The sequence below is a fragment of the Mytilus edulis genome, chromosome 11, assembly GCF_963676685.1.
Source record: "Mytilus edulis chromosome 11, xbMytEdul2.2, whole genome shotgun sequence".
In the NCBI taxonomy this organism is placed as follows: domain Eukaryota; kingdom Metazoa; phylum Mollusca; class Bivalvia; order Mytilida; family Mytilidae; genus Mytilus; species Mytilus edulis.
Window position 1 is genome coordinate 19503685 of NC_092354.1, and position 15531 is coordinate 19519215.

The following is a 15531-nucleotide window of genomic DNA, read 5'->3' on the forward strand; positions in this document are numbered from 1 at the left end:
AAATTTATTCAGATTGGTCCACTTCATCTTTATAGAGAGTATGAAAAAAAGTTTAATTGTGGAATTGTGATTTTTTACACGATAATAGCCCAAAAATAGGTAAAAATCAATGAAATATGGGAAAATCATCAAAATTGGGCATTTTCAAAGGGTTATAGCAAAAAAAGAAGTGCACCACCATATGATTTTTTCTTTACCAATCATTTTGTTACAGTCTTATAAACCCAAAAATAAGGTTAAGAAAAAAAGTTTAATTCTAGAAATTTTTGGCTCCTCAGAGGTGTACATCCTTAACAGGCACTCACAAAATAAGATTAAAATGCTGAAAAAAACTTGTGTCAAGAACCGAGAGAAATCAAATAACTAGCATTGAAACAGTATGAATCAAATGTGTTGATTGACAATTAATTTTTGCAAAAAGTATTTCATGTAGACTTACTTCTGTTGTTAGCCTCCATTTTCTTTGCAGTCGTTCTGAAACAAATTACAGGATATAATTTTAATGGAAACTTAAAGAGTGTATAGGAACACCAATTACGTAGGGAAACATACAGATAAAGGGAACCTTATTTTCCTTGAAAATCGCCTTAAAAAAAACCTATTATTTCAATCGCACGTTTGCTGTTTGAATATTTGATTGATATCTATGTCTTAGATATATATTTATTTTACCGCATGAGATTTACCCAAGCACGTGTATGGTGTTTTATATTAAAGTCAATGGATTTAAATACATATAAAAACTTTATTTTAACGACGTTAATAATAAAACCAAAAATTACCTAAAAAAAACCTCGAAAAGGAATCAGAGATGTGCATCAGAGAAAACATACATTTCTTAGTAAGAGAAAAGTTTTTACAAAAAGAATATTTGGAATAAATGACAGCTAATTTCAAGTAATGCATATATGTAGCTTTTTAATTATTAGAAAATGGTATACCGATCATATTCGAGGTTTATTGATAACATTTTGTATTGATACTATCATTTTAAAACCATTACCTTGTTGTACGATTTGTATTTGCCTTGATTTGGGCCTTATTTCTTTATATTGGCCATTCTAACCTCTTTTACATGTCTTGGCATATGTATAACTGCTTCAAATCGAAGAACTGTGTAATGTTCTAGATAAACAGCCCTAGTGAGGAAATAAAAGTTAATGCAATTGATTTTGCAAATCACGTCAATATCAAGGAACATATTCGTGTTGTTTATTCTTTAGTTTTCTATGTTGTGTCATGTGTACTATTGTTTTCTGTTTGTCTTTTTCATTTTTAGCCATGGCGTTGTCAGTTTGTTTTAGATTTACGAGTTTGACTGTCCCTTTGGTATCTTTTGTCCCTCTTTTACAACATAAACATGGTTTTCGTTTTCCTTTTAGCTGGTTCACATTGTTTAACTGTTTCTTACGCATTACAACTGTAAAAACATCTCACTCAAATGCGAAAATATACTTTCTCTAATTTTTGTGCTATTTTCACCTTTCCTGACCGGTGTGAGAAAAATAATTCTCCTCACTAGTGAAAAATCTGTTCTCGGTAAATGATTAGTCAGAATTTGATTATGACGTCAAAATGATTTGTTTTCTTCTCAATTTTCCTATTGTGACGTCATGAAAAAGGCGACCTTGCCTGATGACGGCGCATATAAAGAGCACAATTTTCTGAAAATCTTTGAAAAAGAACGACAAAAACCATTAGAGAAACAGATTCCGACACTATAACTCGTGTATTACGATATCTCTCCACTCTCGACAGTTAAATTTTATTATTTAAATAATAAAATTTACCTGTCTCGAGTGGAGAAATATCGTAATACACTTGTTGCAGTGTAAGAATATATATTTAACACACACAATGATAATAAGAAGATAAAATTATGGCCAGTGTTAAGATGAGAGGTACGTAAATGAACGCCTCTAGCGAATCGGGAAAATCGACGTCTTTGTTTATGGGAGTTATCTCCCGTTCACCAGAAAAAATGTTTTCAAGATGTCGAATATGTTTCGCTTCGTCGGAATAATGGTCAAGTATTGAATATATCTCATCAAAATATATCAAAAATTGAAATATGTAAATGAAATATCTTGTCACAGTTAAACAGTGCTTCCCTCACATAAATTAAAGGAACTTGGCTTGTCGTGCTAGTCTGAGAGTGAGCTGGCCAACTTAAAGCTTGCAAAAACTGTTATTCACCATAATGTTTCACAAAACTGATTAATAGAACAAGGAATCGGTCTCGGAAGTATTTTGTATATGCATTGGGGTAACTGTACAAACATTTACTTACTACACGATGGTAGTCGGCACAGATCAGAGACTTAACTTGAAAATCGGGAATGTTGATACGGGAAGTGAAAACGAAATGTAGTATTGAAAAGAATATTATAAACACGTACCGTGATGCATTACGCACATACACTCACACTATAACAACTTAAGGCATACACTTTATAGTGTCATTTTATTATTTGGAAATTCTATAGCTTAAGTAGTCACAGAATTACATTTAGTCATGCATTTGCATTTAAAGAAACAAATGTATTTCTCAAAACAATTGTGAAAACGTCTAGGACGTATTCAATCTTCGACAAAAAAAAATAGGTTAATTCTGCTACTCTTATTTTGATATTCCTGTTGTATAACTATTTTCGCATTTAAATATAAATATATGGATGTTCATATCAATAAAAAAAAAACTTTCTTTACAGTGCTTTCTTTCACGTCCGCGATATGGTCTATAAATAGAATTTTCTAATGAAAGTACTAGTAATAAATGTTACACATTGCTATTCACTCTAGTTTAATTGAATGGAACATTGTGAATTACAAGCTTCCAGCATGAAAACGCGGTAAGGGAAAAAAAGATTCGCTGCATGTAAATTACTCTTTACCTCTACTTGAACAATAAAATAAGTATATATATATTATACTTAAGATTTAGAAATTTCTGCGTGCATCAATCAATTCATTTTAAAAAGCACAAAAATTCGTAATTACTTATTTCGATTAAAGTTGATGCTGTTTGTATACATGTGCAAATGCTGCTATTAAAAGTTAGAAAAGTTTTTAATTTTGCTATACGTAGTTCGGCTTATTTTTCACAATGATTAAAACTTGGCAAAAAATTCTTTAGGAAGAACAAATATATTGTTGGCATAAATTACGAGGCACATAATGCCGTTGGTGATGTCCAATCGCTTCAACAACAAATTAATACTTTAAAACTCCCTCGAAGACGGTTCTTCAAATCACAGGCAGCATTTCTATTTAGTACATTGTCAGCTTGATCATTAAAGCTTACAAATAGTACGGCGGTTTCTTGAAAAATTGTGCACATCCCGCTACAAGCATGAAATTTGGCACACAAATCTAGAATGGATACTAGTACATTTATCAGAAAGTCATCTAATGTGTGTTCAAAGTCCGTGTTGAACAATATATAAACAACACATAGCTGAAAGGGGGATAGAGCAGACTGTTACCCCGAGGAAACAATGTCAACCGCGGAGAAGCCAAGGTTGACAATGATTTTTTAAAAATAGTATTTTTTGGCAAGATCTTATCCTCCATGAAAAAGAGGAGGTGTTGGTGGTGTACACGATTAGCGCACAGAACAGTTTTAAGGAAACCCCGACTAACACAAATATCAAAAGATAAATAAGTTGGAATGTATATACATTATCCATTGCCGTCGTTATAATGTGCAATGGAACAAAATTGACGATAGGGGGAAAAGTAGGGATACTGTGCATCAAACTTCAAAAACTATTTTTGTTCGACTTTTGCCTAAAATTTTATTTTATTCCACATCTCCTTTCCTGTCATAAACTTATAAATTAAAATTCCGAATGACCAGTACTAGTCTATTGTGATTGAAGTATGTGTTTATGTTTGTGTTCCCTTCTCGTGCCATTGAAACATAATTTAATGTATTTAATATTTGTGATTTTCTAAAAGTATTGGATGAAAAAAAAATTTACTGTTGTGTTTGATTATGCACCCGCCGTAGCGGAGGGGCTTTAAATTTCACACTTGTCTGTCCGTCCGTCCGTCCACCCCAAAATTGGTTTCCGTTTTTTTTTACTTTGCCTAGACCAAATAATAGGAAACTTATACATAATGCTTAATACAGATTTAGTTTAAATTAATAAAATAGTTTGAACTAGTTTTAAATACAAAGTATCTTGTATAGTCACCGAAAAATGTATAATAGGTAACTCGTTCTTTTTTTTTGCAGACATGATAATATTCTCTTAAGCGCATAAGTAGTGCTGAAAAATAATGAAGCGGTCGTTGTCTTGACAATTCTGCTAAAATAGCCTTGACGTTGCGTTATCCTTTCGGCGACGTCATGATTTCTCCCTCTTTTCCCGTCAGCAACACCTTTTCAACAGCTGATATATGAAAAAGGAGTTCGGTGACCCCTTAAAAAATTATATATCAAAAGAAAGGAAAATTATACCTTAAAAACATTTAATTTTTATAGATAAAAATGTAGGATTGGTTTAAACTGCAGAATAAATTAAGCTTGAAATTTCGTATTTTTTGTTCAAATTTGACGTTATGTCTATGTACTTTATGTTGTTTTCTAACCATTTTCAAATGTCTGGAAATCGGAAACAAGATCGGTTATCAACTTAAATTTTTCAATTTTTCGTTATCTTTTTAAAAGTTCTGCGTGCATACCATTTCTTTGAAAAATCGCAGGACAAGCAATTTACGTACCTGTTACCTTAATTTGCACATCTCACAACACATGATTCCATGTTGTTTTTTGTGTACTGTTATTTGTTTGTTTTTGGTTTTTTTATCTATGGCGTTGTCAGTTCATTTTCAACATTCTCGCTAACATATATTTGCTTTTAAATAATAAATATTATCGGTATTGATTTGGGGCAGTTCAGATTTAAGCCATGTTTTGAAATTTTTGAACGGATGTGATGCATTATACATGTTTTAACATCGTACAAATATCTCAACATGGACAATGGAATCACGATCAACTAAGATGTCAACATGTGCTTTTTATCAAAGCATACGAGGCGCTTCCGGTAATTGAACTTATCATTGTGAGCGGTATTCGCTTAAAAGAGGGACGAAAGATACCAAAGGGACAGTCAAACTCATAAATTCAAAACAAACTGACAACGCCATGGCTTAAAATGAAAAAGACAAACAGAAAAAAACAAAAGTTCACATGACACAACATAGAAAACTAAAGAATAAACAACACGAACCCCACCAAAAACTAGGGGTGATCTCAAATGCTCCGGAAGGGTAAGCAGATCCTGCTCCACATGTGGCACCCGTCGTGTTGCTTATGTGATTACAAATCCGGTAAATAGTCTAATTCGGTAGGTCAAATTCATGAAAGGGAAGGGGATTGTAGTTACGACGTAAGGAACATATCATTTGTGAAACGGTTATTCCATAACGGTCAACCACCTCGTGATGGCGTCCGTAAAATTTACGAAGGGATGATTTCAACTTCACCATTTGGAACTCTTGGTTTAATAGCTTCCTTGTGATCAGCAACCCTCTATCAAGAATATCATGATAGGAAATGCAAGCACGGGAAAATCGTATCAATTGGGAGATATATACTAGTACCCCGTATGCAGTTGCTGCTGGAATTTTGCTACTTAGAAATGGAAAGTTCACAATTAGAAAACTGAAATCATCTCTTTTGTCGTAAAGTTTTGTCTTCAACCGAAACATTCATTTGATTTTACAAAATTTTGCCTTTTATAAATATTATGCATACCACATTCAGGTGCACATTATTTGTTGTACTTGCCATGTTATATTTCAATCTTTATCATGTCAAAATATCTTAAATTAATATTTACGGATAAACAATACTGTTGAAATATTTAACCACATGATACATCTATACATGTACTTAATAATCTTACATTTGGTTACTTTGATTAAATTTAATCACATATGTCCATAAATCAGAGATATACTTTCAATTTGACAGCTATTCAGCAAATTTCAAATGGACTTTGTTGCATAATATCACGATTTTGATTTGAGACTCACCTTCGAACAGTTGTCTTATTCTAAATATGAATTAGTAAGATGCATCTGACTGTCAAAAACGAACTTGTTTTCTCTACATAAGTCTTCGTGATTTCAATTAAGAATCGAAGGTCGCATGTCTATGTATAAATTTTGACTGAGTATCAGAGGTATAACGCATGAAAGAATTAAAGCTTGAAGTGTTATATTGAGTTAAAAATATTCTTTAAATAAACTCGAGACTCTATTAAGCCTGTGTCGCGGCAGTTGGTTTATGTTAATATTCAACAAAAGACACTCTCCAACATTGAAGACAAGAATCGAATTTTAAAATAAGAAAAATCTCTGTTTTGTTGATCTTCTATTGCTAATTATCAAGTCTGTTTAGTTTCCCTCCATCTTCTTTTGTTTTTGTTCAAAACACACAACAAGGTTTATGATTCCTATTTAAGTGGCTGGGCAATCACTTCATTAAAGAAGACAGCCTGCTACCTTCAGTAAAATGAGACTTGTTAAAAGATTTCCTCCTTTTGTCTTAACTGTAGATCTCCTCTAGCTGTACATTTTTGTCTATTCAAGTTCCTATCTATCAATTCTATTTTTGTTTTTAAAATGAATCCAAAGCAGTCTGCATAAAACTCTGTTTGCTACACAGTGCAAAAACACAAAATATTGTAAAAATCATCATCAAAGGCAATAACTCGCTAAGGAATACGCTGATGATTTCATCAATCTAAAACTAATTTGTAAAAAGTGTCTTGCTGATCAATTTACATTTTTACGTTTCTCTTTGTCTATGACAGTTTTCAACATAATAGACAAAGATGAAACAAGTGATACAATTTGTCATTTAAGGACAATTACTCCTTTTATTACCCGTTTGACAATTTTAATGTAAATGGACAGTTAGAAGAGCTCAACATTATTAACATTTATGCCCCCGTCAAGTTTTCTCAAAAATAATAAACTTGCATTTAATCCTTATGGTCTATTTTTAGCCATGGCGGTCATTTTATGTTAATGGGTAGGATCATCAGAGCCACGAGCATCACTGAAGAGACATGTATTGTCGAAATCCGCATCTGGTGCAAGAAAATTGGTACCGTTAATTTTATTACTACCTCTGGGTCGATGCCTCTGCTGGTGGACTATTAGTCCCCGAGGGTATCACCAGCCCAGTAGCCAGCACTTCGGTTCTGGCATGAAAATACAGATTTTTTTGTGTTTTTAAATTGGCTGTTTCAAAATATTAGAAATTATTATAAATTAAGGAATGTATCTCCCTCATGCAAAGCTCTGATTCCTTTCACGGATTTGGCTATACCTTTTTGGACCTTTTGGATTATAGCTCTTCATCTTTTATATATTCTTTGGATTTCAAATATTGTGGCCACGAGCATCACTGAGGAGACATGTATTGTCGAAATGCGCATCTGGTGCAAGAAAATTGGTACCGTTAATTTTAATACATTTTTTAAGCTAGATACCATAAGGAAAATTAACATTAAGTTTGGTTTAATTTGTCCCAATTATTTCAGAGAACAATATTTTTGCATCAGATAAGAACAAAAATTACGAAAATTGTGAAGCATTGACTTTAAAGGGCAATAACTATTATGGGGTCAATTGACAATTTTGTTAGATCTTACATTGCTGATTAATTGTGCTGTTTACAGTTCATCCCTATCTACTATAATATTCAAAATAATTACTAAAAACTGCAAAATTGTTGTTAAAAATTTCCAATTCAGGGGCAGCAATTCATTTATAAGTTGTCTGTTTTTCAGGGTAGATATATCTTGACCTGATACACACTGTTATTCTCATTTCAGATTTGCTCTAAATGCTGAAGTTTCAGAGATATAACTCAAACTGCATTAATCCTCCCCACGCCCTCCATGTTACAATACAATGTATATGTTTAATCGTGGCGACCATCTTCGCTCATGGGCGGGGTCATCGGATACATTTTTCAAATTTTAAACCCTTAGACTGATTTACACTTTGTTTAATTTGAACCAGTAGTTTCGGGGAAGATTTTGTATAAGATTACAAAAGTTTTACGAAAATTTTTAAAGAAATACTTTAAAGGGCAATAACTACTCATTGGGTACGGTGACCTATAGTTGTTAATGTTTGTGTCATTTTGGTCTTTTGTGGATAGTTGTCTCATTGGCAATCATAACACATCTTCCTTTTTATATTAATTGAGAAGTTTGATTAAGTTGCCTTATCTAGAGACTTACATTGAAAAATAATTGTGTAGTTTAAAGTTTATCTCTATTTACTATAGTATTCAAGATAATGATAAAAAACAACTGCAAAAAGTAATCTTATACAAAATCTTATACTTTTACTATTCAGGGGCAGAAACCCAGCAACAAGTTGTCTAAGGCGTGTGAAAAATTCAGAGCTGACAGATCCTGAGCTGATGACTTTTTTTACAGCGCAAAACATGCTTTTATTGCTTTAGTTTCAGAGATATAAACCAAAACTGCGTTATACCTTATGTTATGAATGTTATATGTTTAGCCATGGTGACTATCTTTGTTGATGGATGATTCGTCGGATACATTTAAAACCAGATACCCTTGGGATGATTTAGGCTGGTATTTTTGGTCTAATATTTTCAAACGATAAGAGGTTTTTTTATATTACGAGGAAAACGGACGACGGACGGAAAGTGATGAGAAAAGCTCATTTTTCCCTTTTGAGCAAGGTGAGCTAACTGGAATAGGCACCCCCTGGAAGTTATTCATGGATTAGATGAATAATTCTAACATGACGTCCTTCAAACGCTTTGAGTACAAACCCGTGGTAAAATATGAATATATTTCCTGGGCTGTTCCGATCGTACTCCCACGTCATATACTTTTTTTATGAATGAGATTCCCGACGTATAAAACGATGACGTAAGAATATAAACATTTTACAGGAAAATACACGCTTGAGAAACGGAAAATCAGCACAACCAGGAAACGAAAATTTACGTTGCTAAAATGTGATATACATATATAAGCCGATATTTTTAAAACCTATAAGACATATAAGTAAATTATCATTACATTAAACCAAAACTATCTAAATACGTTATTGTAAATAGTTCAAGCACTTATTCAGTTTGTTCCGTTCTTTTACGTCAATTTAATAGTGCGTTTATTTATAGGAACGGCAAATATCAGCCTCCACCTAGAGCGCTTCGATTCAAGAGAATAGCTGTATTTGTTCTATCAGAATCGAAATAATTCATGGGGCTTGAATATATCTAGATTTTACCACGGGTTGTCCCTTTATGCCGATATTTTACCCCTCGCTATCGCTCAGGGTAAAATATTTGACATAAAGGGCCAACCCGTGGTAAAATCACGATAAATTCAAGCCCCTATGAATTATTTCTTAAATATACACTTAGTTCCAGGCATACATTTTCATGAGCATAATACTTGAAATTCTAGAATTCAAGTGATTACTTACATAATATGTATATGACCTTCAATTTTAAAATCAAATGTCCATAAAAAACCAATTTGATAATTTATCAGTGGAAAGTTCAAAATGCAGAGGATAATTTGCCATTGAGTGATTGAGAATAAGATCTGTTTCGCTATGATTACAATTGCAATGCCTGCCTTTTAAATCTTTGAGTGCTTTGAGTAGCCAATTGGTTTAAGTACTTCATCGTCTGTGTCATTAGCCTGTCAAAACTAAGATTGGGAGTTTGAATCCCATAACATACACAAGTAGCAGATGTGTTTGACTCCAATCTTAATTTACTGGAGTTGCAAGTTGTACTATGGATTAATCCGTCAATATAACTTGGTTGTCAAGATCATACTCCTTGGTATATTAACTTTCTGTATCAAATTTTCAGCTATCAAAAGGAAAAAGCACGCAATTGTCATTTTTTTTAACCAAATATAAATTACTTATATACATTAGTTTGCTTTATCTTAGATACTTACTTAAAAATCTGTGTACGACTTCATATTTCTATTCGTGATCATTTGATGCTTCGTCGATGTCGGTCATCAGGGTGGTTTGTTCAAAGTCTAAAATGATATCTTGCATTATCAATGAATTTTAGTCACGTACGTTACAAATGAATTATTAGTACATATGTACATATTCAAAGTGTGGAAAACGAATTATTATGTGTTAATCACTCTTACAAACATTACTTGGTGAAACCTTTTATTATTATTATTATTTTTAAGAGTCCATAAAAATGCAACTCGTATGTTGAATTTCTATCAACAGACACAAATGAGATTTTCGTATAACGTGTATTATACAAAATTAAATTCGGATAGTGTTAAAATTAATACAATCTCCCTAGAAATGTGTTACTGTTATAGGTTCCAACAATCGAGTCACTATAAATTAATTCAAACCATTTCGTTATCAATAAAGAAGAAAGGCATCAAAGCTTCATGGAGATGTTCTGCAACTCAGCCACTCACTTTTCAGTGAGGGTTTACATCTTACATTCCACAGGAAATTTTTCAATTAGAGTTTGTTCACGGTAGGTAAAGTGTCAGGCTTTAGCTTGGATCTTGGTTTTTCGAGTGAATCGTTCGATATTATTTTCGAGTGATAAAACATGCGATAAGGTAGAAAAATGAACGCAATTTTCAAAATGTGTAAACCAACTAAAATCATTAGTATAAATTAATTTAATTTTTATAAATACTTACTTATAAATCTGTGCACGACTTCATATTTCTATTCATGATTACTTGTTGCTTCACCTATGTCGGCTATCAGGGTGGTTTGTTCAAAGTCTAAAATGATATCTTGCATTATCAATGAATTTTAGTCACGTACGTTACAAATGAATTATTAGTACATATGTACACATTACGAAGTGTGAGAAACGAATAACTAAATGTTACATGTAAGCAATTTGACGAATCTTAATTGATGAAACAATTTATTTTGTTTTGATTTTTTTTATTAAATGTCTCGCAACTAATATGTTTTTTTTTTACAGTCACAACTTTGATTGTCATATAACAAGCACAAACTTAAAATTTGGATAGTAAAAAAAATAAATACAATCGCTTTAGGAATTTATTATTGTTATGGGTTCAAACTATCGAATCACTTTATAACATTTCCTTATCAACAAAGGACAAAGATATCAAAGCTTCGAATTCATGGAGATGTTCAGAATGGAAGTTATGCATAATACATTGATTATGTCAGTTACTCACTTTTCAGCGAGTGTTTGCATCTTACATTCCACAGGAACCTTCAGAGTAAAGGATAATACATTCCGCTGTATATCTTTATCGTTTCCGCAATATTTCACACACTCTGTCCCATCAAATGGCGTTTGTCACTGGACTTTAAGCAACCAACAACCAATCAATCAACCGAGTTGCGTATGTATATCTCAATTAATACTTAACCTTATGCACGCTGACACTATACACTTTAGTATTAGTGTTGTGCTCCAAACATTACAACTGCTTCACCAGAGTAGTACGAAAGAACTAAACAATCGATAATACACAATTTTGACGGTCGTCATCACGAGTTTAATGCCAAATAAACTATGTTATTCTGGAACTCACTACCGTTTGATTGATTGTTTGTTTTAACGATTAGTGGAAAATATTTCATCCAGGTTCAGGGCGAGAACAAATCATTAATAAATCCAATAGGTAGGTCCTGTGCTAGAAGTCAACCTGAATAAAAAAAAATGATGACGGTCGGAGTTATTTGGACTGCATCAGGAAAATGAAGGTATATTTGATATGGAAAAAAGTTGTTTTTATACAATAGGCAACATATGGACCACTAAAAAATGTTGCAAGCGTTGAATGTGCACAGAACGTGACACTATTTTTCACGAGGCATCGAATTTAAAGCTCATATTCTACTCCAACGTTGGAAAAAGTACCAAATGACTATTTTGATATTGATATATGTCATTTTTGTTAAATTATGTTCATATATCAACTAATATATTATTTAAATATGTATATATATATATATATATATATACAAATAAGTACGTCTGAGTCAGTGACAACCCTACAACAGATGTATCCATCGGATCGCCATCAATGATGGTGATACATGGCTGTGTACATAATGTATATACAACTCGTCTAAACATCAACCCAACAATGTTAGATCTGTAAATTTGCTTTCGAAGCCCAGGTGGTCGTGTGGTCTAGCGGGACGGCTGCAGAGCAGGCGATTTGGTGTCACGATATCACAGTAGCATGGGTTCGAATCCCGGCGAGGGAAGAACCAAAAATTTGCGAAAGCAAATTTACAGATCTAACATTGTTGGGTTGATGTTTAGACGAGTTGTATATACAAAGACACATTATTTGCACTCCCTGCCATATCGTAATTTATCTTAAATATTTACGTACAGTAAATATAATTATCAGCGCAAAGATACATCTGTTTGTTTATTTTATCATATGATACTTATAATACTTATTTACTTCTGATCATTAGTTTAGTCATATCAAAATTATCAAAAATGTTAATGATTAGTTTATTGTTTCATATACGAAGTAAATTCATACATTGGTGTCTTTCGGACTAGCATCGTTCGTGGTATCAGTAGCGTATCTTATGATTAATAAATATTTTGTGAAATTGTGGTTCGACGAAACGAAGAAAAGAAAACTACATTATGGATGCAGCAAATTAAAGATGTTCGTTATGCTCATCTGTCATTTATTGTTAGTTGTTGTCAACGTAGGCAACAATTTATAAGTACAAAATTATTTACCCTAAAAATTGCCATTAGAATGAATTTCCAATAGCGTCATTGTGTGACATGACTTCAAGTTAAAATTTAAGATACTTAATACTGTCGCTTAATCTATACCTCTAAGTACGGCTTTTCGTTCTGTTATTGCACTTGTTTTGTTTCCCTGTACTTGTCTCGTTCTTGTTTTGTGGATGTTGTATGCCCTTTATGACACATATAGCTCAATTTATTAAATTTGTTTTGTTTTGTTTCGTATCCAATTTAGATCGATTCCCTGAAACTTTTAAGTAAAACAAAAGTATACTAGAATATAACGGAAATTTATGTTCATGGGCATACTACGTAGTAGGTGTAAACTTTTATTTCAAGCAAAATGTTTAAAATCAACACACTTCAACATGCTCTGTGTCAGATATCTGTATAGATTTTGAGGAAAATCCAAGGCGATTTGAAAAATTTATAATAAAAATTTAAAGGTGACTATCTGAATTTAGTGTGAACTAAAAATTCTAGCTTATTCTCCCTATTAATTAAATCCTTAAATTTGACAGCAATTTCCCAAAATACCAAACAACCTGTTGCTATGTAAGATCAATATATAATTGAGATTTCTACATAGTTCAATGAAAATCCAAGGTGACTTGAAAAAGTTATAAATAAAATTAAAGGTGACTGTCTGAATTTAGTCCGAACTAACTTGTTTAGCCTGATAATTAAATCCTCAGGTTTGACAGCAATAAATCAAACTACCAAACAACCTGGCATTATATAAGCTCAAGTTGATTTGAAAAAGTGATAGAAATAATTAAAGTTGACTATTTGAATTTGATCAAAACTGAAAAGTCTAGCTTGTTTACCTATTAATTAAATCTTTCAATTTGACAGCCATGAATCAAACTACTAAATAGCATGGAATTGTTTAAGATCAGTATATGATTATGTTATGGGCTGATTCAGGCCAGTCTACACTACATGCATAGGTCAAGACTGGTCAAGACATATTGAGACTGGTCAAGACTGGTCGAGACTTAGTCAAGACTGGATCGAGACTTAGACAAGACTGGTCGAGATTTAGTCAAGACTGGTAGAGACTTAGTCAAGACTGGTCGAGCTATTGTCGAGACCATTTCAGACTATACTAAGATTATAAAGTACTGAATTAAAATTATTCAAAACTATCTAGACCAAAGTCGGGTACAGTTACTAGTAAGTACAGTTTAAAATGTCGAGATTACTTCGATACTTATTAAGTAAAATATGTGTTCGACTTTACTGGTCTTTTCAGACTCTGAGCTGCTTGAAGTGACATGACCAATCATGGTTGGAAAAATGATGCAATCAAGTCAGGATATTATGAGAATCATAATAATAATGTGAAAACATGCATATCTCAAGTCAGGAGCCTCTGTTAGCCTTTGTTAGTCTTGTATGATTTTCAATTTTAGTTTCTTGTGTATAATTCGGAGTTTAGTATGACGTCCATTATCACTGAACCAGCATACATATTTGTTTAGGGGTCAGCTGAAGGACGCTTCCGCGTGCGGGGGTTTCTCGCTGGATTGAAGACCTGTTGGTTACCTTCTGCTGTTGTCTGTTCTTTGATACATTCCCCATTTCCATTCTCAATTTTATAATCTGTCTTATACGACTTGACATATAGAACTTTGAACTAAAGCATATAGTGAAACACTAGTATCATTAATGGCAAAGTACATGTTGCAAAGGGGTAGATTTCTTTACAAATTGAACCAACAAAAGCAAACATTATATAGAAAATTAAGAAATATCAAACTACTCTGAAATAACTAAGGAAAAGAGTTAGCAATTATAGCATATCAAGTTTTTCCAATGTGAGCACAAAATACAAACTGATTATATTCCCCTTGTTAAAGAGCATATTTGCTGTATTGAGCAAAATGTATATGTTATCTCATCGTTTTAATTCTGTGATTCCTCATAGTTATGTCATCACTTGTGATAATTTTTATTTATTATTTTCCTCTTTTTGAATGTTAAGTTCGTTCAATTTTTTGATAATAGTTATTCTAAGGTTTCTATTCTTATATACATGTACATGTATCATTGGCCTTCGAATACTCGGCTTTAAGTGTGATAAAGTGCATTTATATAAGTAAGTTCGTTTGTCGATTAAACAATCTCATTCATACATAACATTTATTAGGTTTTTAGTATTATAATGTTTTCCTAAAATGTAAAAGTTTGATTAAAAAATTTTAATACATAAATCACATGTTTAAGGTGTTTCCTCAGTGTGAATTCTCATATGCGTTCGTACGTTCGGTTTTCGACAAAATCATTTACAACTTACATAACAGTTATATAATTTTCACCAATATATATTCTCGAGTATGCCTACAAATGAATCTTTTAGTAAATCCTGTAATACATAAATCACATTTATAGGGTCATTGAAGACCTGTTGGTGACCTACTGCTGTTGTCTGCTCTATGGTCGGGTTTGTTGTCTCTTTGGCACATTCCCCATTTCCATTCTCAATTTTATTTATCTCCATTGTGTGTTCCGGTGTGTTTTCTGTAATTTACTAAGTTGAGTAAACCCTCTCATACATATGTTATAGTTATAGGGTTTTTCAGCATCGTGTATTGTTATGTGTTCCGTCAATTGATATGTTCGCTTAAAGCCTTTACATACATTTTATGGGGTTTGTTTTACATCACATTTACATGTGTTTTTCATTAGTGTGTATTCTCACTTGCATTCGTAATGTCGGTTGTTGACTAAAC